At 37.5% G+C, this 18,280-nt stretch overlaps 1 protein-coding gene across 1 annotated transcript in view; it reads right to left on the bottom strand.

The window, feature by feature from the left end:
* TUSC3 (tumor suppressor candidate 3) overlaps window positions 1–18,280 on the bottom strand; it is an 88,460-nt gene that overhangs the window by 27,017 nt on the left and 43,163 nt on the right. The window lies entirely within an intron of this gene.

Below are 18,280 nucleotides of genomic sequence, written 5' to 3'. Positions count from 1 at the left end.
AAAATTTTCACCCCAATTAAAGAAAAATACTCGCTCCTATTAATGTAAAGGAAAAGGAAACTTTTTGCCCTTCTTAGGGATTCAGGGGTTTGTTAGTTTGTTTAATTTTTAACTCCTATGTTTTGCTTCAATTCGTTTTACTCTGAATAGTACTGCCTGAATACCATCCTCGTCAAGATTCAGAACAATTCAGATCTGACATACTCTGATGCTTCAGCATACAAAAGAATGCCTTCATCTGCACTGGTTAAATTCTGGTTGAGGCACTGTCAAAACATGCAGTTCATAAGATATGATAAAAGTTTCTACTCAGTGGATGGTTATCTACTATTTTCAAAAATCAACTATATCATACTCATTCAAATAACCAATTCAAAGCTAAACCAGGCAAGAACTTCACATATCTAAAGTTTCCATCTCTCAAAGAAGACATCTTTTTTCTTTAACAAGATGAAAATCGTTGTTCTCATACAAATATCCCCTTGCAGCATGATATGACGAGACAATCTGTACTTCTTGATTTTTTGCAGGGCTCCTTATAAATCTCACTAAGGCTATATATTTGTATATACACACACACACATATAAAAAAAAAAAAAAAAAAACCAAAGGAAAGAAATAGAAATATTTCACATTGATAAAAATTAATGAGGAAGTCAAAATGCTTAATAGATTATGTACTCTGACACAGTTGTGACCATAGTCCTGCAAATAGTGACCCTCTGTCATTATTTCTCATACAGCTACGGCAATATATATATACGTAGGCAAACATATACACTTGCAGGATCCGGACTCCACTGTGCCTAACAAACAGTAAACATCTATTTCTTCTTACAACCATAGCACCAAGTTATAGTCTAAAGTTTACAATGATTACAATATATACTGTATTTGTTAATACAATGTGGACTGACATAAAAACCGAGCCTTTCATCAGGAAAGCATAACAGGGTCTAGTAGTAATAGTAATAACTATTTAGTTATTAAACACCTGTATGCATTTATATATAATCACTACTACTCTTTCTCTACACACATGCTAAATTGTATAAAAATGCACATTGGGAACTAAAGAAATAAACTCTATGCTGAAAAGACAACATTATTATCACCCATTAATAAAACTGGTTGACATGTTACTCCAAAGACTACAAATGCCTTCTGTACTTGTAAAATATTTAGATGGGAGATGCAATTTTTATTGATATGCTTTATATTTTGTTAAATTCTTTTGCTCTTTCTCTTTATGGTAACAATTTAATTCACCATAACACCATTGATGGAACAGAATCCAAAGTACGTACAGACACACACACACACACACACACACACAGGGACTATATAGAGAAATCATTGCTTTCCTTGAAATACTTTATTGACATTAAATTGTTTAGCTTTCATCCCAATGGGGAGGAAGAGTCTTACCTCAAAAAAATCCTCAAATGCTACTGCTTCTGATGACATAAATCTGTCCCACACTGGGGAGGAAACACATTTTAAGTGCTAGTCATCAGCCAGCATAGTAACTTTGTTTAAAAATATCACTCAAGTTTGTGTGACTTCTGATTTCACTTGGGAATACCAAATAACTACAAAGAATTTTGTTAATGAAACAGGTCAGCGTCATAACTATTTAGCTGTCAAACCTGTACATTAATGACGCTTTTAAAAAATGCCAGAAAATACGCTTTCAACTGAAAATTTCAAGCATGATTTTTCACTAGTTATTCATACTTAAAAAATTGACTGAAAAATTCTGTCTCAATCCGAGGATAATTAGAGTTCACCACAGGTAAACCCAGTTTGCAATGCTGTACATGTGGACTGCTTATATTGCAAAGTTGAAACACCGCAAAGACTAAAAGGTATAAAAACTAATTAGATTGTTAATGTTTTTTTCATCATATTCTGATTAAAAAAAAAAGTAAGTCTTGTCTACCTGAGAAGGCAAGCTTTTATATGTTACAGCAGTGGTATGGTGATTCAATCTAATCTACTCACAGGGTTGGTATCACAATGGATATGGCTATTGGATATGGATATATATATATATATATATATGGATATGGATATCATAAGGATATGGCTATTGGAAAGATATTTCAATCGGAAATCTTTTCCTGCCTGTTCATTAAATTCCCAAAGTGTTTAGTTTTATTGCATGGTGTAAAATATGTATATTTGTCTCAGGATTTTTTTCCTTTGAGGCTTTTTCAGACACTATTTGAGAAGCTTTCAAGGTATGAACTGCATCACCAGACTAGGCTCTCAAAAGATTGTCCTTAATGAGACAAAATCATGAAGACAGATATTCTCGTTATCACTATTAATTAGGTGACTGATAGAGTCCTAGCTATCACATGATAATCAGTATAAAGAAAAAACATGGACCAGATACAATTTATTTGCAAATGTTCAAACCTGAACCAACCAAACCCAACCAAACCAAAACCCGAAACAAACAAAACCTGCCGAGAAGACCTGACTCAGGGACCCTGATTTGGAAACTAGCTGATGAATACAAATTTCTGGCTAAAGGTCTCATAGGGATTAATGTTGTAACAATATTTCTTTAAATGAGTTGCTAAAGGTGTAGCCTTGTTTGCAAGGAAGTGGATGTTCTTTGATTTAGTTCTGGAAACATTATGGGTATATTAAAAAGCTAGTAAGAGACAATTGTTACCCCAGAGAGGAGACAGGAATGGAGAAAAGCAAAGCGAGTAGTCACCTTAAACACAAAACCCAAGCTTCATCTTTATTTAAGAGGGCAAGAGATCTCAGGTTAACTTAGAGCGAGTATGCTAGTTGAAAGCCAGCTAGTTAAGATGTTAAATAAGGCAGCAGATGTTTACTGTCTGGTATTGCCTTAAAAAAAAAAAAAAAATCATTCAAATTGTTAACTTTGTTCTATTACAAATGCCCTTATGTAGATTATTCTTTAGAGTTACCTAGCAATAAATTAACTGTGTGTGATCAATAGGGTCCTCAAATTGCTTCCCCAAGATAAATATTCTCCAAATATTTAGAACAGCAGCACAGTGTATCTCCACTATAGCTGTGGGTCAGTCAGAGAGATGGTAGTGAAGAAGTGAAAGACTGCTGCAGTAACGAAGGATAACCAAAATAATTTGCATTTCATGGAATCATAGAATGGTTTGGGTTGGAAGGGACCTTGAAGATCATCTAGTTCCAACCCCCCTGCCATGGGCAGGGACACCTCCCACCAGCCCAGGTTGCTCAAAGCCCCATCCAGCCTGGCCCTGAACACCTCCAGGGATGGGGCAGCCACAGCTTCTCTGGGCAGCCTGTGTCTCACCACCCTCATTTGATATTTGACAATATAATGTGTATCACCTGAATTTACAACAGTACCTCACCCCGATTCTAATGAGGAATGGATCTTAACCACTTCATGAAGGAATTACAGGGTGTGGTTTTTCTGCAATGAACTTTCACACCTATATTCTAAATAACAGACAAAAGTCAGAGCAGAATTTTTCAGAAGACAGAGACCAGTACTTAATGTAAAAATGATGGCAAATAGCTTTTCTTGAAGAGAGAATAGAGAGAACTGTGTGGCATTTGTCCTCGTGTCCTTCCCTACAGGCATATGACGACAATGTGAGGCCACTGTGAGCATAGATTATATTTTATGGATACATATTGATGCAAATGTACCCCCTACACCAGTTTTGTAGACTGTAATGGCCATTGATTCATCAAATTTTGAAATTCATGGCCATCTGTGGCTCATACGTACTTAAAACAGAATACAGTTAAAGACATTATTTTTTTACAGAATTTTGACAAATCAACTTTTCAACAGTTCACAACCAGTTTTCTCCGTACTTTTTTGTAGTTTCACAGCAGCTTTTAATTGGGTTAAGTTCTTGAAAATTATATCCATATAACCAGAAGAAAGGATCTGGTCACATGCAAGGTTTCTTTATTTTCATACTTCTTTCTTTCTACAAGAGATTGCTGAATGACCTACATGCAAGGCGTATATTCTTGTGAAATTTTATTTGAAGCTACAAACTATTACGGTACTGAAAAGTAAGATTTCTGGTTTTGCTATCTTTTCTGGGTTTTGACACTGAATCCATTCAATATTTGGAAACTCTGTGAAGTCTATCTGGCTTCAAATGCTCTAGACGAATGCTTTAAATAAATTCATGAATAAACTCAGTATTTCTCTTTCATTTTAGAGGCATCAAGAGGGAGGACCATGTAAGATGCAACACTGAAGTTCATCAGAAGAGATGCAACCCTGGTTTGAGCAGAAAAGCTGTACAGCCACGCAATTACCGCAGCCACACAACAGATGCAACAGCAAAAGCCACGCTGGTAGGACTAATAGGGGACCCAAAGCATGAGTGACTGACACTTTGAACCAGGTCCTTTTCCAACTTTAGCATTCTCTCTCTTATCTCAGGTCTGATTCCACAGAAGCAATTTGAATTGCTAACTGAAATAATCATGTCCCCAAATCAGGCTATTTACTTTGGCAGTGACAAACAATTGTTCAATGCATGCACATTCCTACAAAGCTGTGTTAAATATTTATCTACTATTCGTAAACTCATTAAATATTTAGTGTTATTGAACTGCAGATGGCACATGTATATAATCCCTCACTAGGATAGTCAAGGATAAAAACAATGTAATATATTTTTAAATTTCCCTAAATACAGCATATGCTTGTGATTTCCCTTCAAGAGTGATAGTTGTCATGGTTCAGTAAAATACTTAAGTATAATCTGTGCTCTTTCCTTCCTTTCTGTTAAAGCAATGTAAATAAACCAGAAACAAGGCAAGTGGAATTAAGGCCTCTGTGAGTTGTATGCTAATTCTTAAGGCAATACAATTAAGTTGTGGAGTACCCAAGATTAAAACTGAAACATGATTTCAGGTGCTCCAGTACTCTTCCCTAAAACAAACATCATGATGTTTATTATTTATGAGTATGTGCATGAAGGATGCTGGGGTGGAGGGAGCGGATTAAACTGAGTTGGGTTCAGGACTAGCATACCATACAAAAGCTACTTCATGAAGTAGTATCATTTTGGATAACTAAGAAATAACGTGTCCCGAGTTTACAAGTGTCGTGGTTTAGGCCAAATCCACCACTGGGGACCTGAGGGACCCCAGACGGGACCAACAGATGCTCCCCTCTACCCCTCTAAAAAGAGAGAGGCAGAGGAGGAAAAAGAGACTTATGAGTTTAGAAGAAACTAAACTACTTTAATGAAATAAAAAGAAATAATGAAAAATATATACAAAACCGTATCAAGCTCCTGAGATGACAATCACGACACTGGCTGGCACTGGGGCAGTCCCAGGCTGGACTCAGTGACGGACGGGAACTGGATTCCGGATCTGCATTCAGGATCGGGATCACAGGCAGATGAACAGACAGAGTCCTCCTCAGACATCGGACAGTGAAGGAAGAGCGTTGACCCTTCGATCCCTCAGCTTTTATACTGAGCATGAGGCAGATGGGATGGAATACCCTGTTGGTCAGTTTTGGGTCACCTGTCCTGTCCGCTCCTCCCTGCAGGTGGGACCCCACTATGCTTTTCCGCTTCCGACCCTCCAACGGGGCAAATACCCAAGTTGGTTGGCCGTGGGGGTTGGAGCAATGAGTATAAGCAGGAGCCTCTCTGCATACCGTGCCTGGGCATCAGCTACGAACATTGGTCTTATCGCTCTGAGAGAGTGAACGTTGTCTGCACAATATGCAGTTAACTTCAGTAGTTAGAAGAGGCCCAGCTAAGAAGCGAAGTTACTGAACAAAATTGGTTCTGTTTTACCTCAAACCAGGACAACAAGACATGACACGCATCTAATAAAGTGTATTGCAAACCAATCAAAAGCATGCAAGTTTGATAATAATTAGCCTTAATTATAACCTGAATTTGGATTGCATGTTGAAGAAACCTCTGGATGGGGCCTACCCCCTGGAAGAGACAACAGGCCAAATTCAAGCCTATATATATGGAAAAAGGTGAAGCAACACACTAGTTAACTGCCCCCAAAGAGAGTGAGTTATGAATTTCACACCAATAGGAAAACGCTATTAATTTGTCTCCCTTTACTACATTAAGATTCAGGGTGAGATTCATCAGAGAGGAACATTATAGAAGGCATGGATTACTTAATTATGATTAAGCCTCCAGAATAGCCTATTTCAATTACAGTCCATCAATTTTGCCAAAAAAAAAAAAAAAAATTAGCTATAATACTTTGTTCTTTTCTCTTAATTTAGAGGGGGAAAAAAGAACCCCACAACATACTTTATCACATCAGAGTTTTATATGTCTTCCAATTAATGTCCAGGAGTAGCGGGACTTTCAGCAGCATTTAAATGCTTAAAAAGCAAAAGTTCTAAAACATTCTCTCACAATACCATTTATACACCTTACCATTACAAGCGTGAATGCAGAAGAAGGTTGAGGATGTTATGGAGAACAAACAGTTTATTCAGTTAAAGCGAACACTTCAAGATCAAACATCAAGGTATATTAATTTAATGTTTTACCGTCTGTTTTCATGATCATAACCATATTTCTCCAGATGGGTTTTCTGCCATGTTAACTATGTAACACTTCAAAAGCAGCACCCTGCCCAGGAAGATTAAGAAGAAAATCTTACACAGCTCAAGAAACCTAGCTTTCAGACTCTTTTATTGCAGCTACCTGTTTAAATATTACGTTTTCTAAAACCAGCATAGTTTCACGTAGCTTCCCTTGAAGCAAGCTCTCCAAATACGCTTATTTTATTACTATATTGTAGTATCTGTTCAGTTCATACAGGCAGATCAGAGTTTTAACTTGCTTGAGAACCCAACAGGGGACTTGATAAGCAGCTATTAGCCTAGGCAGGTCTGTGAAAATCTGAAAATACAAACCCAATGTAATTCCCTGTTTTCTTTCCGTCACAGAAGTTACTATTATCTTCTGGGGATAGTACACGTACAGTGACCCATTTTCCCTGTAGCAGCCAGACCTCCAAAGCCCTTATCATGACTACTGATGTGAAAAAGAAAACCATGAGACGATGCTGTTTTGGGCCTAAGTTGTTCACGTGTGTGAGAATGGCTACCAACTTAGAACATCTGTTAGCGCAAGGACACGATTTGCCAAAATAATTTTAAACCTCTTTTTCAACAGACGGATGTAATGCAGGTATGATTTTATTCTAAAGAACTTAAATTATGCTGAAACTGAGCAAATAAATATATGAAGGAACACATCAAAAACTGAAGAAATACAAAAAGTCTTGGCCCCGATTCACTTACTAAACAGCTCAGAAACCTCTGACGATTCTAATCACATATTAACGTCCAACAGTTAGGATAATGTCCAAGTGTTTAATAGGGCAATTTCTTTTATTGTAGATACCCAGTTATAAAAGGGCATATCTGCAAATGATGCTTAACTGCTTCAAAATTTAATGTATCGTCAAACACAAAATAAATCTAAACTCTCTTACTGCGAACAGAAATCCTGAATTAATGAATTTGTGTTTCTGGCAAAATGCAACCATATATGACTATAGTAAGAAATGTGCAGCCGGCTATTTAAGCCAGTAGTTTTTTCAGGGATCTTAATTTTATTTAACAATGAAACAGGAATATTTTAGTTTAGCACTAACCCACTCAAATAAACACTTTCTTTTAGACAGTTAATAGCTCTGTAAACATCTCCAACTCAAGTATAAGCCAACAGAACACCACTTGGATGCAAATTTCATTTATTATACTTCTAGCACGCAATCACTCTAAGCAATGTCTGTCCATGGAATCCAGTCCAGTTCAGTTACAGGCCAACAAGACCAGGACTAAGAAAACAGCTAAGGTGCACACACAAAATAGTGAGGAATAGACAGAATTACTGGAGGTGGTGACTATGCACTTTCAGTGATTTTGTTCAAGCGCGCTTCACTGTAAAAAGCAGTAGGATAATCTAGAAAATCATCGGACCCCACAAATAAAACTATGCATTTACACTCGTATCAGCATCCTTGGTGTAACAGTGAGAGTGTTCCCTCCCACTTACTAAACGTCCATAAAACATATCAGCCCCTTTCAATGGGAGAGTTTACTAGCTATGGATGAATTTCACCCTATTTAAGAAATATTTAAAATTGAATTTTTTTTAAAAAAATAATTATATAATACAGATATACACAACAATCTCATACAGACCCCTTGATTCACTCAGATATATTAATTCAATGAATACGAGTTACATTCTCCATGCCTGAGCTCACAGCTGTGTTCACCATTGCCCCAAACCAAAACAGAGCCAGGAGGCAGCCGCCAGTTTTCACGGGACTGGCTGGCCGAGACGTGCTGTGCTGGCCGCCTTCCACCCACTCCATCTGGCCCCCAGCACAGAATAGGATCTGGCTTCCCGGCCCCAGAGCAAAAGTGGAGAGATGCTGCCTACTTTTGCAGGCTGGCTGGCTGGAAAGGGTAGTCGGTATAATTTAAAGTAGAATACAAATCCTAGTTTATGCTGCTGCACTGGTTGTCCCCGGGTGGCTTTTACAGCTATACTGTATTATTTAGGGTGTCTAGAAGTGCCATCAAAGGAATTAGTTAGTAGAGGTGATCTCACAAATGCTGAAACTGCGAACGCTCTGCTCAGCTATACAGAGCCTTTGACACAACCGGCTGAATAAGAATTTATTCTGAGAGACTCCTCACACATTTATTAATAACTAAATAAAAAGACAGAATCATTACTTTGTGGGTTTCCAAAAAAAACCCCAAAAAACCCAAAAAAACCCAACCAACCCCAGAACTTAACATTTTATCAGGAATAAAACTTTCCTACCCTTATAGCACTTCATTCCCAAGTTAGCCAACAGCTTGGCATGCAACAAATGTCTTCCCTGAATGGGCATTACGACACACAGTACCCACGTGGGAGACTCAGAGAGATGAAGGTAAGATTTCCAGGATCTCTGCAACAGCACTCTGGTAGTTTTGGGAAGTTTACACACCTCAGCTTAGCCTAGCTGCCTAAGGAAAGGACATTTTTGCAACTGTGATGCTTTGCTTAACAACGTAACTTAATCAACTTAAGAAAGAGGGGGGAAAAAAAAAAAAAAATATCTTAGAAAACTGACGTTCCTACACATTTGATTACAGCCGGACAACCAAATCAGTGATTCTAAAGAAAGGAAAGCTGCAATTAAAGTTCAACTGTTCATAGTTGTTTTGGAGTATGGACTGCTTGCGTAACACATGGATACTTCTTCTAATTTGGAAACAAAAGAGATTTTTGAGATGTTTTTCATGAACAGCATTCCCCTAAAAACACAAACACATTGTTAATAAAAACTATTTTCTGAACTTTAAAACAACCCTGTACTTTTTGCCCTCATTCTGATGCTAAGCACAATATGGAATATATCTCATAGTCATTTAGCTGCCTTTTGGGTTTTTTTGTTCCTTTAAAATAAAAAAAAATAGTTAAAGGTAAAATATGCACCCAGATGCAGCCATATAGCTACAGTTACTTTCCATACAGAGATCAGATAGCACTGATGACACAGATAATCAGGAAAGACCGAGGTTAAATAACTTCACTTTCCCCATTAGCAAGTTCTAGCGGGGGGAACCCTTTTTCCCCATCCCACCTCCTGAATCCTTTTGTCCAAGACAGTGTGGAAGTGTGCTGACCCTCACATCCCTGGTGTGCTGACAAAGACTGGTCATGGCATAACACAGGAAAGACGGCTACTGTATAGTAGCCTATAAGCTTTCCTTATAAAGTTTAGAGGTCAAAGAGCTGAAAATAGCCATCTAGCTGAGCTCGTTTTGTTGCTGTTATTTAAATTATGGTTTAGAATCTAAGACTAGTGAAGTTTTATATGATTCTAGACAACCAGAAAAATATTTATACCATTAAGTGTCCGTTTTCCTGGGTAGTAAGATTTTCTTTTGACAAAGAAGTTACAGCCATTTTGGATATAGCCTTCACCATAACCACCTGTACCTTTTGGTAATATTTATAAACTCAAAGAGGTTTTTAATTTCTTAGTCAGGATCTGCAACGTTTTCTCTGCTGAAATTTCAAAGTATTCTTTCAATCGGTTTCCGAGCTGTGAGGCAAAACCGGCGGTTTGACCTGAATGTTGAAGCGCTGGAAGCCAAAGTGAAGAAAGAGTGGCTTTGCTATGACACTACCTCCAAAATACACTTTGCTGAATTCAAACAGCTGTGAAAAACAGAAACAAACAAAAAAAAAGTTTACTTTGTAGCAGAAGCAAGGGGAGGTGTAAATCCCAAATTAGCCCAAAGCCACAATCCCATTAACAGCAGGGAAATGTGAGAATAATCCCGTGTTTGATGTAGTTACCTACCCCCAGCAAACTGGATACTGCCCCTAATTCCGCTACAGAGTTCAGAGATATATATTAAGTTATTTCACCTACAGGTTTCACTGACTGCAAGTTCCATAGTAAGTTACGTGATTTTTTTGGATTCGCAATAACAGAGATACTTGCTGAGTAGAGGGGAGATATTTGTATATTTGGAATCCTGCTTTTTAAATGCTAATTAACCAGGCAGGCGAGACATACCGGGCAGGCATGACCAGGCATGCAAAATTAAGCATGAAAAAGTCGTCTATATGATTGAATAGTTAGATACATGCCAGAGAGGAAAACCATGCTAGTCTTTCTTGCCAAATTAATTCTTAGTACCATCTGAAGCACAGCCTGCACATCGATTTATAAACCTTAGCACTGACTTTAGTAAAAGGTATCAGAGTGAACACAGTAGAAATTATCAGATTGGTGAATTAAAAACTTTATTTCTTGAGTACAACTGTGTGTCATTGATTCCCTTTCAAATGACACTTTTTAGTAAACACTGGATTATTCTTGAAAGGAAGATTGACAGCTAATTGACAAAGCAGGAACACAAGGGAATGGAGCTACAGCTGCCATTAAGGGACAACAGTCATATTTGTAGCAATGCATTTGCTTTCAGCTACTTGTATTTCAACACGGTTTTATAACCAATTTTTTACTTCATGTCACATAGCACATACAGGCACATATACACAGGCATGCCCTGGGATTTTATAGCCTCTGGGATTTTGTCATTATGTGACAGTGAATGAGAATAAAACCTTAAAAATGAATATTCTATATTAAAAACAATTTAAAGTACCAAACTATGCAAGTGCATAAAGTATCCACATTTAAGTCAGTAAAAAGGGGGAAGTATATTTTCACTACGGCAAGAGTTTTATTATTCTGTTCAGATTTAGGTGTAACTTATCATCTGATGTTGTTATAAAAACACATCATTTCAATGATCTAAAGCTCTAAGTACTGACATTTTAAGTTCATTGCATGCTATCGCTCCACGGCATTATATATTAACATTACTCTTGGCATAAAGAGAACGTCCCATCAAGTTTTTAAGAAAACAGAATTCAGGTTAGCACGCATTACTTGAGGGAAACTTATTTACACTCCTTCTTTAATTCTTCTTTTCCCAAAACTTTTTTTTTTTTTTAACTTAATCTCTCTTCTCTTCATTCCTCTACAAGCTAACATAGAAACTTCCATTATGATGGAAAACTCAAATCTACACCAGAATTTTCTCAATGGAAAATAGGTTCCCGCTTGTTATTTTCTTCCCAGTACAAGCTCTCTTATTTAGTCTTTGTTTCTGCTAATTAACACCTAAGATTACAAAGAAGCAGTCCCTTGAGGAAGGGGACTAAGGAAGTGGCTCACTGGCTGACTGAACAAAAAAGTCAAAATTGAACTGAGTGCAGAGAAAAAAAGGGTCAAAACCAATTCAAAACCAAGTTTTGCTGAACTGTTTTTAATCTTCAGATCAATATTCTAGAATAAGCTTATATTTTTCAGAATTGTACAGCTGAGGTTTAAAAAAAAGTGTTCCGTGTTGCCTAGAGCAACTTTTTGCATGGTGTATTAGCTCTAGTTAGCATGTTGGAAGAAGTACTGCTGACATGACATAGAAACTGAGCAAGATGAAGCCTTTAGCAGGACAAATGGAGAACAAAGGAATCACTCCCTGTTTAGAATATAAAATTTGAAAGTAGACGCACTTGACAAATAGGAATTTATTTCACAATAACAAATGCTTTGAGTCCATGATTTATGAAGGCTGCTGTGGGAGTCACTTATTTAAATTCGTTGTTTAACACACTGGCAGATGCTTCCTAATTATTAGAACATAAGAGCGAGAACATTTTTTTCAATGGATGTGCTATGCCATTAAACATCTTGTACTTCCGCAGCTATCAAATTTGTGAAGATGTATTTTATGAAGTTCTGTTTAGGATGGCAAGCATTGCCTTAATACACCTTAAAAGCCAGTAGCTAAAAATTTTATGTTATGACACAAAACCTCAGACCTATTCGCTGTGCTATCCTTAGCAAGGATTCCAGCCTGCAACGAATACAAATCAGATACCGCTGTCAGCAACACAAGTTGCATTCCAAGTTCTCTTCCATGAGCCGTCTCCAAAAAAACCCACCCAAATAGTCAAGAACCAAAAAGTTTCAGGACTGCAAAAACCAGCACAAGACTTACAGACATTCAGAATAATCAGTACATTCAAGCTTATAAAGAAACATTTAAAATGTTAGCTTTACTAAAGAAGTCCTAAAAATTAATACCTAGACAAGGAAAAATCAATACGGCATTGAATGCCTTTGTTTTTGGAACAAGGAAACCTGGGAATTATTTGAGGCCAAATGAAAAATTCTCTTAAGATGTATTAAGTGCTCGCTTATGTGACACTTTCACACTTGTACCACAGTGTGCAAGAAGTTAAAGGAATATTACAAGTACTGAATTGTGAAATTGCAGTACGTTTTCGGCTCAAAAAGGCGAGAATAGTTATACTCTTAGTCATAGTCTATTTAGACATATTCTGAAAATATCAAATATCGTTATCAATTCTACAAATATCAGAAGTCAGTCGTTCAAAGCTCAACTATTGTACTTAAGTTAATAAAATAACAAAGTTGTACACTCATGACACATTTAGTGTTTTGAAATAAATAAATAAATAAATAAATAAAACACTAAATACACCGCTGTGGACAAATAAGGTTTTAGGTCAAAGGCAAAGGCCACATAATGAGTTTCATTGACAAAGTGGACTGGAATGCAAAGTAGATATCTGAAAGAACAGATGCAATACCTCATGATGAATTATTTTCCTTTCCTAGTGATAAGGAACAGAGAAGAAATAACTTTCCTTTAGCAGATCACAGCTTTGCGGAAATGAGGGCAGTTTGCAAATAAATACTATTAATTTAGGCCAAGTTGTTGAAAAGCCTTAGATGGTTTCTTTTTTAAAATAGTGTACTAATCTACCCAGAAAAAGGCACAATACTGACATCAACACCAAATTTTACATAATACCATTCACGTGTTCAATGTGAAAGCACTATGACGCCTGAAAGAGGTAGATGAGAACTTACTAAGAAGAAAAAGGGAAGAGAAAGATCACTATCTTGTCTGAGCAGGGACCTGTGAATAGGTAGAAAGGAACAAGGCAAAATAAAAAAAAAAAAAAAAAAAAAGGAAAACCCAGAAGTTGAATTGCTCACATGAATTTCGGAAAAGCTGCTATACAATGAAGGAGATGGACATAAAGTGAGTAAATCCAGTGAAAAGTTTTAAGATTTTGAGGGCTCTTATGCAAACTACTACTTGGGGGGGGAGGAAAAAAAAAGAGAGAAAGAGAGATACGGATTAGAATGGAAATAACACTGTAAGAAACCATATAAAGAAGAATCACACAACTTCATACTGATTAAGCAGGGTAAAGAATACCACAGTGAACTATAAACATAAATGAAATATAAAATAGAGCACATACCGAACTGTTCTCCCAGTTAAGGCAAGAACAGAAAAGCTCCAAGTCTGAAAAATGTTTCTGTGGATGTCCTCAGGCTGAACGGCAGTGAAAAGATGCTTTCAGCCTGTGCAGCCCAGATATCTGGAGAAAACTGACGTGCCTCTCAAGACCAGCAGTAAGTGAAAAGAATCTAAAAATTACAGGATATTCTTTTGGTGCTTTGTATTTAGCGCTTTATTTTGAAGGTGGTTCTGGCGTTTATGGAACAATAAAACCAGAAATATTACATATAGTATTTTCTTAATACTTTTGGAGTACTTGCAGCCCACTGAAACTAAGCAAAAAACCCCAAGTTTGCATTTTAGATGTGTGCTGGAGGGAAACTTATTCACTAGCTGAGCCTGAGTCGGGGTCTGACAGGCAGAACATTGCCTCAACCTGCTGTATTTCTCTGAATTTAATTAATTCACTAATTTACTGCTGACTGAGACAGGCAAGTTCTAGTGTGGTCTGTCTTGTTTTCTCTAAATGAATTACAACACAACTCCAGTCAACAGTTCCAAGAAACCTCCGTGGCTGTTTCAGTTTTCAAGACTCATCTATACTGGCAATTTTGGCTTTAATTTAACAATATGAACACGTAATCTGAAGGCTGTTTCTCCACACACCCCACCACCTTAGTACAAAGGGCTGATCCCAGCATTGGAGGACTAGTCGTCGGCTTCGTAATGAATTTTGCCCCCTTTCACCTCTGTGGACTTTAAAGATTCCTTTCAGTTCTCATAGACTAATTAGGCGATTCTTTTAACATAGCAGGTGATTTCTCAAAATATCTTTTATAAAATAATAAAAAAGGGAAGGAAAACATTTTAGCCATAGCCCTATCTCTTTAGTTTATACATGGTACAAAGCTCTAGTTACAAAACCTCACGGTGACTTTGACCTAAGCAGATTTCCAGTCCCATGATATTCGTAGAAGAGCGCAGTTTTCTTCTCTGTACCTAAAATAATTTGAGTGAAATGCTGATTCAAAAGTCAATAAGCATTTTGCTATTGATTTTAACAGAACCAATATTTCATTGTGATGGTTTATTGGTGATAAAATTTCAGAACATCAATATCTAGAAAGATATATAGTATAAAATAAACCACATAATTGCGTAGAACAACTATAAAGTAAAACCATTTAGTCTATATTTAAGAATTTCAATCTAACGTCTCTATTTCTGCATAACATTTCGCTGCAGAAGACTAAACTGGCTGTCACAAGAAAAAAAGCACACTTTCAATATAAAAGAAAAGGTTCTGTAAATAACCTCAGGCAAGAGATTGGACGGGAAAACTCTCATCCACGTGTTTTTGGAGGTTAGAAATGCCTCTCTCCCAAGTTCCTTCTAAACCGACCTGGAGAGTGAATCGTTTAGTGAACCAAAATATGGCTAACACCAGAAAACATCTAGGGGACACTTCATGACATCCGCACACTAATGCTCTGCATCCAGTCCAGTATCTCACATTTAGCATTTGGAGTTTCTCTGAGGTGAGGTTTTTTCTCTGCCCCTTATCAGAATACAATCTTTTTTTTTTTTTTTTTTTTTTTTTCCCCCTACTGAGGCAACTACTCCTTGCTTACACCAAAAGGCATCTAACAGATGACTGCAATGTCTGTCTCAACAAGGAACTGCCATGGCTGGAAGCTACTCTATGTAGTGTATGTGTGTGCTCACTCTTCTCAAAGATTATGAAGGGAAGAGGATTTGATCACACATCAAGAACAGTCACAGTCCTCTAAGTACTACTTCTACTATCTCTCAACTTCTGCTAGGAGGAGGTAAATTTCTCCCAATTCAACTGAAGCATCTTTTACACGTCCTAAAACTCTTTCAAGTAATAGGGACTGCAGCATCTGCCTTGATAAAGTACTCCAAAACGTAAGTTATTTTCAACACTAGGAAGTACATTTTTATCTCTTTGCCTAAGCAGTTTAAGAGCCCCCTCCTAGTGAACATCTTTTCTGTTTTTAAGTATCTGTCTCCAGTGATCCATATTCTCTCAAAAGCTAATCCGAACAGCTGGCATGCTTTGCGACTGCGTGTATTAGCATTGCTCCCTACCAGTCCACATCTCATTTTCCCTTCCTCTTTAAATCTGGCTAACTCCAAAGGATGTAAATTAATATACACACCGTAAGAATGATGAGGGTATTCCGGTGTCATGCAAAGACAGCTGTAGCATGACTGCACAGAAGACTCTTCAATCTTGCAATGTGACAATAAAAATCCACTAGTTTCTTTTTAATGACCAACTACTGAAAAATCTTTATTCTTGTGACAGTACTTCCAGTATTTTCACATCTCTTGAAGTACACACACTTGAACCATTTGCAGTCAAATTTTGTTCTGTTATTTTATTAAATGCTGGGGGCAAAGGAAGAATAACTTTGCACTTGAGATCCTTCTTTTCACATACTCCAAGACAGATGCTATCAATGATGCTACAGTTTCATGTTTATGTTGTTATGACCTAGAACGGTCCCTTTAAATCTTACCCTGAGACAATGCCTCCCAAGACATACTCCTGTTTTTTAGACAGACTGCCTTGAAACTACCATCGTGAAGGGGGTTTTAATAGCTATAAAATGGTACAGTAGCTATTTGAAAGCTGTAAACTTTTAGTATGTGCGATAACCTGCAGCAAAGAGTTCCACAGCTGTGTAACATGTAGAAACATTTTATTTGAAAATATCACCTTCAAATTTAATTTAAATAAATTGAAAATCATTCCCTTCGTGTTTCTCTCTGTCAGTCGTTATTTAATGCACATCACTCAAATCAGCCTGTTATCATTCCTTCTACAGAAGCACTTCCATACTTTAGCTCACCCTGTGTCATCTCCTGAGGTTTTTCCAAACTGTACTCTACCTGTGCATGAAACACAGAATTTATAGCATTGAAAATGTTTTTCTGTCATAATAATGCTAAACATTATTTTCTCTTTTGTCCAGTGAGTATTTAGAGTTTTTTTGATTATGCTTTTCTAACCAAAAGACCGTACTTCTGAGTAGAAAGTCTGCTGAGAGCCAATCAATTGACAAGGATTTCACTTTTATAGGGAAAATGTCTGATCTCCTTTTTCATTCACATCAGTTTATAGTTATTTCCAATGGAGCAATAAAGTGGCAGATAACACTCGTGCACAGTTCTCATGCACAGAACTCCACCTACACTTCTTCGTAGCTGGCGCCCTCCTCTTTATCTTTCCAAATAACTTAGGGCCAACAGCAAACTGTCAAGCTCTTGGAAAGGGATGAACGGTAAATAACAGAGGTCATAACATAAACCCCTGCGAGAGAGCACCAATTTCCTTTCACTTGAAAAGCGATAATTTACACCTATCAGTTCCTCATTCATTCATGAGAAGAACTTATTAGACTTCATTCTGCAACTTCTTCAAACCTATTCGATGATAAAACTCCCATCAGTTCAAGTGGACTGTCAGCAGTAGCTCTCTCATTCCTGTTGATGCCTTCAAGGAACTTGAGTAGATATATGAGGCAAGACTTCCTTCTATTGCCATGCTGCCCTCCCCAGTGTGTCATATTTAATCATGTATCTGTTAGTTTGCCCAACAGAGAAACCGTGATTACTAGTTTTCAGTTCCCAAGACCCTTCATGAAAAAAAACTGCTCAGTTCACAGTTTTATCCAAATCAGGGATTCCAGAAACAATTTCTCCTGCTCATATACGTCTCCCCCACTGTCCTCTCACTTTATGTATATACATGAAGCTCCCTACAATCCACTAATGCACACAGCAGTAAAAGCATCCCCCACACCCGATGTTTCCGAGTCCCTACTTATTGCATCTTACACTATGAGCCGCCTAGCTAGGTACAGGCTATGCCCAGCACCTGAGGGAGAGGATGCTCTGTCAGGCCCAGGCAGTGTCACGTCGCCAGTGGGGTCACCCTCCAGCACGGAGACAGCTAGTGGCTACTGCTGCTCTATTCTCCCTCCAAGGTCCTTCCCCATCGGTACAAATTCTCATTTTTCCTTTACACTTATTTTCACACCGATTCCTTCTTTTATTTCAAAAGTGTCTTTGTAATTCCCTGGTTACAGTTTAATCCGTCTGATGGTCGCTACCCTCTTTAACAAAGCGTTAGGGCAAATACCTTCTCACTTAGTTTTGGTACTCCGTTCACACACGTTATTCACACACCCATTCCTACCTTAACGCCTGTTATCAGAGCATTTTCTTCAGCGTGGGCTTTGCAAGCAGCCTCACACCTTCTTTAAAAACAAACATCACCTTTACCACATTCCCAGTCCTCCAGTACCAAGACTACCTCTTATTTTATTTGAAAGTCTTTTAACAACATAGAACATTAGTATCTAGACTCCTAGG

Source organism: Vanellus vanellus (assembly GCF_965231255.1).
Source record: "Vanellus vanellus genome assembly, chromosome: 4".
NCBI lineage: Eukaryota > Metazoa > Chordata > Aves > Charadriiformes > Charadriidae > Vanellus > Vanellus vanellus.
This window is presented reverse-complemented; position numbering and strand designations above follow the sequence as displayed.